This window comes from Petromyzon marinus, unplaced genomic scaffold, assembly GCF_048934315.1.
Source record: "Petromyzon marinus isolate PM22_M1 ecotype Great Lakes invasive population unplaced genomic scaffold, UKy_Petmar_22M1.pri1.0 PM_Scaffold_12, whole genome shotgun sequence".
NCBI lineage: Eukaryota > Metazoa > Chordata > Hyperoartia > Petromyzontiformes > Petromyzontidae > Petromyzon > Petromyzon marinus.
The window spans coordinates 1,334,810-1,341,777 of record NW_027423080.1 but is presented as its reverse complement, the minus strand read 5'-3'; positions in this window follow the sequence as shown (position 1 = coordinate 1,341,777).

The window sequence follows — 6,968 nt, the reverse complement described above, 5'->3', positions numbered from 1 at the left end:
TCCCACATGGTTCATTGTTAATCAGTGAGTGTCCCACAGGGTTAATTGTTAATCAGTGAGACTCCCACATGGTTCAGTGTTAATCAGTGAGACTCCCACAGGGTTCAGTGTTAATCAGTGAGACTCTCACAGGGTTCAGGGGTAATCAGTGAGACTCCCACAGGGTTCAGTGTTAATCAGTGAGACTCCCACAGGGTTCAGTGTTAATCAGTGAGACTCCCATAGGGTTCAGTGTTAATCAGTGAGACTCCCTCAGGGTTCAGTGTTAATCAGTGAGACTTCCATAGGGTTAAGTGTTAATCAGTGAGACTCCCATAGGGTTCAGTGTTAATCAGTGAGACTCCCATAGGGTTCAGTGTTAATCAATGAGACTCCCACAGGGTTCAGTGTTAATCAGTGAGACTCCCACAGGGTTCAGTGTTAATTAGTCAGACTCCCACAGGGATTCAGTGTTATTCAGTGAAACTCCCACAGGGTTCAGGGGTAATGAGTGAGACTCCCACAGGGTTCAGTGTTAATCAGTGAGACTCCCACAGGGTTCAGTGTTAATCAGTGAGACTCCCACAGGGTTCAGTGTTAATCAGTGAGACTCCCACAGGGTTCAGTCTTAATCAGTGAGACTCCCACAGGGTTCAGTGTTAATCAGTCAGTCTCCCACAGGGTTCAGTGTTAATCAGTGAAACTCCCACAGGGTTCAGGGGTAATCAGTGAGACTCCCACAGGGTTCAGTGTTAATCAGTGAGACTCCCACAGGGTTCAGTGTTAATCAGTGAGACTCCCACAGGGTTCAGTGTTAATCAGTGAGACTCCCATAGGGTTCAGTGTTAATCAGTGAGACTCCCACATGGTTCATTGTTAATCAGTGAGTGTCCCACGGGGTTAATTGTTAATCAGTGAGACTCCCACATGGTTCAGTGTTATTCAGTGAGACTCCCACAGTGTTCAGTGTTAATTAGTGAGACTCTCACAGGGTTCAGGGGTAATCAGTGAGACTCCCACAGGGTTCAGTGTTAATCAGTGAGACTCCCACAGGGTTCAGTGTTAATCAGTGAGACTCCCATAGGGTTAAGTGTTAATCAGTGAGACTCCAACAGGGTTCAGTATTAATCAGTGAGACTCCAACAGGGTTCAGTGTTAATCACTGAGACTCCCATTGGGTTCGGTGTTAATCAGTGAGTCCCATAGGGTTCAGTTTTAATCAGTGAGACTCCCATAGGGTTCAGTTTTAATCAGTGAGACTCCCATAGGGTTCAGTGTTAATCAGGGAGAATCCCATAGGGTTCAGTGTTAATCAGTGAGACTCCCATAGGGTTCAGTGTTAATCAGTGAGACTCCCACAGGGTTCAGTGTTTATCAGTGAGACTCCCATAGGGTTCAGTGTTAATCAGTGAGACTCCCATAGGGTTCAGTGTTAATCAGTGAGACTCCCACATGGTTCATTGTTAATCAGTGAGTGTCCCACAGGGTTAATTGTTAATCAGTGAGACTCCCACAGGGTTCAGTGTTAATCAGTCAGTCCCCCACAGGGTTCAGTGTTAATCAGTGAGACTCCCACAGGGTTCAGTGTTAATCAGTGAGACTCCCACAGGGTTCAGTGTTAATCAGTGAGACTCCCACAGGGTTCAGTGTTAATCAGTGAGACTCCCATAGGGTTCAGTGTTAATCAGGGAGACTCCCATAGGGTTCAGTGTTAATCAGTGAGACTCCCATAGGGTTTAGTGTTAATCAGTGAGGCTCCCACATGGTTCATTGTTAATCAGTGAGTGTCCCACAGGTTTAATTGTTAATCAGTGAGACTCCCACATGGTTCAGTGTTAATCAGTGAGACTCCCACAGGGTTCAGTGTTAATCAGTGAGACTCCCATAGGGTTAAGTGTTAATCAGTGAGACTCCCATAGGGTTCAGGGTTAATCAGTGAGACTCCCTCAGCGTTCAGTGTTAATCAGTGAGACTCCCATATGGTTAAGTGTTAATCAGTGAGACTCCCATAGGGTTCAGGGTTAATCAGTGAGACTCCCTCAGGGTTCAGTGTTAATCAGTGAGACTCCCATAGGGTTAAGTGTTAATCAGTGAGACACCCATAGGGTTCAGTGTTAATCAGTGAAACTCCCATAGGGTTCAGTGTTAATCAGTGAGACTCCCACAGGGTTCAGTGTTAATCAGTGAGACTCCCACACGGTTCAGTGTTAATCAGTGAGACTCCCACAGGGTTCAGTGTGAATTAGTCAGACTCCCACATGGATTCAGTGTTAATCAGTGAAACTCCCACAGGGTTCAGGGGTAATGAGTGAGACTCCCACAGGGTTCAGTGTTAATCAGTGAGACTCCCACAGGGTTCAGTGTTAATCAGTGAGACTCCCACAGGGTTCAGTGTTAATCAGTGAGACTCCCATAGGGTTCAGTGTTAATCAGTGAGGCTCCCACATGGTTCATTGTTAATCAGTGAGTGTCCCACAGGGTTAATTGTTAATCAGTGAGACTCCCACATGGTTCAGTGTTAATCAGTGAGACTCCCACAGGGTTCAGTGTTAATCAGTGAGACTCTCACAGGGTTCAGGGATAATCAGTGAGACTCCCACAGGGTTCAGTGTTAATCAGTGAGACTCCCACAGGGTTCAGTGTTAATCAGTGAGACTCCCATAGGGTTCAGGGTTAATCATTGAGACTCCCTCAGGGTTCAGTGTTAATCAGTGAGACTCCCATAGGGTTAAGTGTTAATCAGTGAGACACCCATAGGGTTCAGTGTTAATCAGTGAAACTCCCATAGGGTTCAGTGTTAATCAGTGAGACTCCCACAGGGTTCAGTGTTAATCAGTGCGACTCCCACAGGGTTCAGTGTTAATCAGTGAGACTCCCACAGGGTTCAGTGTTAATTAGTCAGACTCCCACAGGGATTCAGTGTTAATCAGTGAAACTCCCACAGGGTTCAGGGGTAATGAGTGAGACTCCCACAGGGTTCAGTGTTAATCAGTGAGACTCCCACAGGGTTCAGTGTTAATCAGTGAGACTCCCACAGGGTTCAGTGTTAATCAGTGAGACTCCCATAGGGTTCAGTGTTAATCAGTGAGGCTCCCACATGGTTCATTGTTAATCAGTGAGTGTCCCACAGGGTTAATTGTTAATCAGTGAGACTCCCACATGGTTCAGTGTTAATCAGTGAGACTCCCACAGGGTTCAGTGTTAATCAGTGAGACTCTCACAGGGTTCAGGGGTAATCAGTGAGACTCCCACAGGGTTCAGTGTTAATCAGTGAGACTCCCACAGGGTTCAGTGTTAATCAGTGAGACTCCCATAGGGTTCAGAGTTAATCATTGAGACTCCCTCAGGGTTCAGTGTTAATCAGTGAGACTCCCATAGGGTTAAGTGTTAATCAGTGAGACACCCATAGGGTTCAGTGTTAATCAGTGAAACTCCCATAGGGTTCAGTGTTAATCAGTGAGACTCCCACAGGGTTCAGTGTTAATCAGTGAGACTCCCACAGGGTTCAGTGTTAATCAGTGAGACTCCCACAGGGTTCAGTGTTAATTAGTCAGACTCCCACAGGGATTCAGTGTTAATCAGTGAAACTCCCACAGGGTTCAGGGGTAATGAGTGAGACTCCCACAGGCTTCAGTGTTAATCAGTGAGACTCCCACAGGGTTCAGTGTTAATCAGTGAGACTCCCACAGGGTTCAGTGTTAATCAGTGAGACTCCCATAGGGTTCAGTGTTAATCAGTGAGGCTCCCACATGGTTCATTGTTAATCAGTGAGTGTCCCACAGGGTTAATTGTTAATCAGTGAGACTCCCACATGGTTCAGTGTTAATCAGTGAGACTCCCACAGGGTTCAGTGTTAATCAGTGAGACTCTCACAGGGTTCAGGGGTAATCAGTGAGACTCCCACAGGGTTCAGTGTTAATCAGTGAGACTCCCACAGGGTTCAGTGTTAATCAGTGAGTCTCCCATAGGGTTAAGTGTTAATCAGTGACACTCCCATAGGGTTCAGTGTTAATCAGTGAGACTCCCTCAGGGTTCAGTGTTAATCAGTGAGACTTCCATAGGGTTAAGTGTTAATCAGTGAGACTCCCATAGGGTTCAGTGTTAATCAGTGAGACCCCCATAGGGTTCAGTGTTAATCAGTGAGACTCCCACATGGTTCAGTGTTAATCAGTGAGACTCCCACAGGGTTCAGTGTTAATCAGTGAGACTCTCACAGGGTTCAGGGGTAATCAGTTAGACTCCCACAGGGTTCAGTGTTAATCAGTGAGACTCCCACAGGGTTCAGTGTTAATCAGTGAGACTCCCATAGGGTTAAGTGTTAATCAGTAAGACTCCCATAGGGTTCAGTGTTAATCAGTGAGACTCCCACAGGGTTCAGTGTTAATCAGTGAGACTCCCATAGGGTTCAGTGTTAATCAGTGAGGCTCCCACATGGTTCATTGTTAATCAGTGAGTGTCCCACAGGGTTAATTGTTAATCAGTGAGACTCCCACATGGTTCAGTGTTAATCAGTGAGACTCCCACAGGGTTCAATGTTAATCAGTGAGACTCTCACAGGGTTCAGGGGTAATCAGTGAGACTCCCACAGGGTTCAGTGTTAATCAGTGAGACTCCCACAGGGTTCAGTGTTAATCAGTGAGTCTCCCATAGGGTTAAGTGTTAATCAGTGAGACTCCCATAGGGTTCAGTGTTAATCAGTGAGACTCCCTCAGGGTTCAGTGTTAATCAGTGAGACTTCCATAGGGTTAAGTGTTAATCAGTGAGACTCCCATAGGGTTCAGTGCTAATCAGTGAGACTCCCATAGGGTTCAGTGTTAATCAGTGAGACTCCCACATGGTTCAGTGTTAATCAGTGAGACTCCCACAGGGTTCAGTGTTAATCAGTGAGACTCTCACAGGGTTCAGGGGTAATCAGTTAGACTCCCACAGGGTTCAGTGTTAATCGGTGAGACTCCCACAGGGTTCAGTGTTAATCAGTGAGACTCCCATAGGGTTAAGTGTTAATCAGTGAGACTCCCATAGGGTTCAGTGTTAATCAGTGAGACTCCCTCAGGGTTCAGTGTTAATCAGTGAGACTTCCATAGGGTTAAGTGTTAATCAGTGAGACTCCCATAGGGTTCAGTGTTAATCAGTGAGACTCCCATAGGGTTCAGTGTTAATCAGTGAGACTCCCACAGGGTTCAGTGTTAATCAGTTAGACTCCCACAGGGTTCAGTATTAATCAGTGAGACTCCCATAGGGTTCAGTGTTAATCAGTGAGACTCCCACAGGGTTCAGTCTTAATCAGTGAGACTCCCACAGGGTTCAGTGTTAATCAGTCAGTCTCCCACAGGGTTCAGTGTTAATCAGTGAAACTCCCACAGGGTTCAGGGGTAATCCGTGAGACTCCCACAGGGTTCAGTGTTAATCAGTGAGACTCCCACAGGGTTCAGTGTTAATCAGTGAGACTCCCACAGGGTTCAGTGTTAATCAGTGAGACTCCCATAGGGTTCAGTGTTAATCAGTGAGACTCCCACATGGTTCATTGTTAATCAGTGAGTGTCCCACGGGGTTAATTGTTAATCAGTGAGACTCCCACATGGTTCAGTGTTAATCAGTGAGACTCCCACAGTGTTCAGTGTTAATTAGTGAGACTCTCACAGGGTTCAGGGTAATCAGTGAGACTCCCACAGGGTTCAGTGTTAATCAGTGAGACTCCCACAGGGTTCAGTGTTAATCAGTGAGACTCCCATAGGGTTAAGTGTTAATCAGTGAGACTCCAACAGGGTTCAGTATTAATCACTGAGACTCCAACAGGGTTCAGTGTTAATCACTGAGACTCCCATTGGGTTCGGTGTTAATCAGTGAGACTCCCATAGGGTTCAGTTTTAATCAGTGAGACTCCCACAGGGTTCAGTGTTAATCAGTGAGACTCCCACAGGGTTCAGTGTTAATCAGTCAGTCCCCCACAGGGTTCAGTGTTAATCAGTGAGACTCCCACAGGGTTCAGTGTTAATCAGTGAGACTCCCACAGGGTTCAGTGTTAATCAGTGAGACTCCCACAGGGTTCAGTGTTAATCAGTGAGACTCCCATAGGGTTCAGTGTTAATCAGGGAGACTCCCATAGGGTTCAGTGTTAATCAGTGAGACTCCCATAGGGTTGAGTGTTAATCAGTGAGGCTCCCACATGGTTCATTGTTAATCAGTGAGTGTCCCACAGGTTTAATTGTTAATCAGTGAGACTCCCACATGGTTCAGTGTTAATCAGTGAGACTCCCACAGGGTTCAGTGTTAATCAGTGAGACTCCCATAGGGTTAAGTGTTAATCAGTGATACTCCCATAGGGTTCATGGTTAATCAGTGAGACTCCCTCAGCGTTCAGTGTTAATCAGTGAGACTCCCATAGGGTTAAGTGTTAATCAGTGAGACTCCCATAGGGTTCAGGGTTAATCAGTGAGACTCCCTCAGGGTTCAGTGTTAATCAGTGAGACTCCCACATGGTTCATTGTTAATCAGTGAGTGTCCCACGGGGTTAATTGTTAATCAGTGAGACTCCCACATGGTTCAGTGTTAATCAGTGAGACTCCCACAGTGTTCAGTGTTAATTAGTGAGACTCTCACAGGGTTCAGGGTAATCAGTGAGACTCCCACAGGGTTCAGTGTTAATCAGTGAGACTCCCACAGGGTTCAGTGTTAATCAGTGAGACTCCCATAGGGTTAAGTGTTAATCAGTGAGACTCCAACAGGGTTCAGTATTAATCACTGAGACTCCAACAGGGTTCAGTGTTAATCACTGAGACTCCCATTGGGTTCGGTGTTAATCAGTGAGACTCCCATAGGGTTCAGTTTTAATCAGTGAGACTCCCACAGGGTTCAGTGTTAATCAGTGAGACTCCCACAGTGTTCAGTGTTAATCAGTCAGTCCCCCACAGGGTTCAGTGTTAATCAGTGAGACTCCCACAGGGTTCAGTGTTAATCAGTGAGACTCCCACAGGGTTCAGTGTTAATCA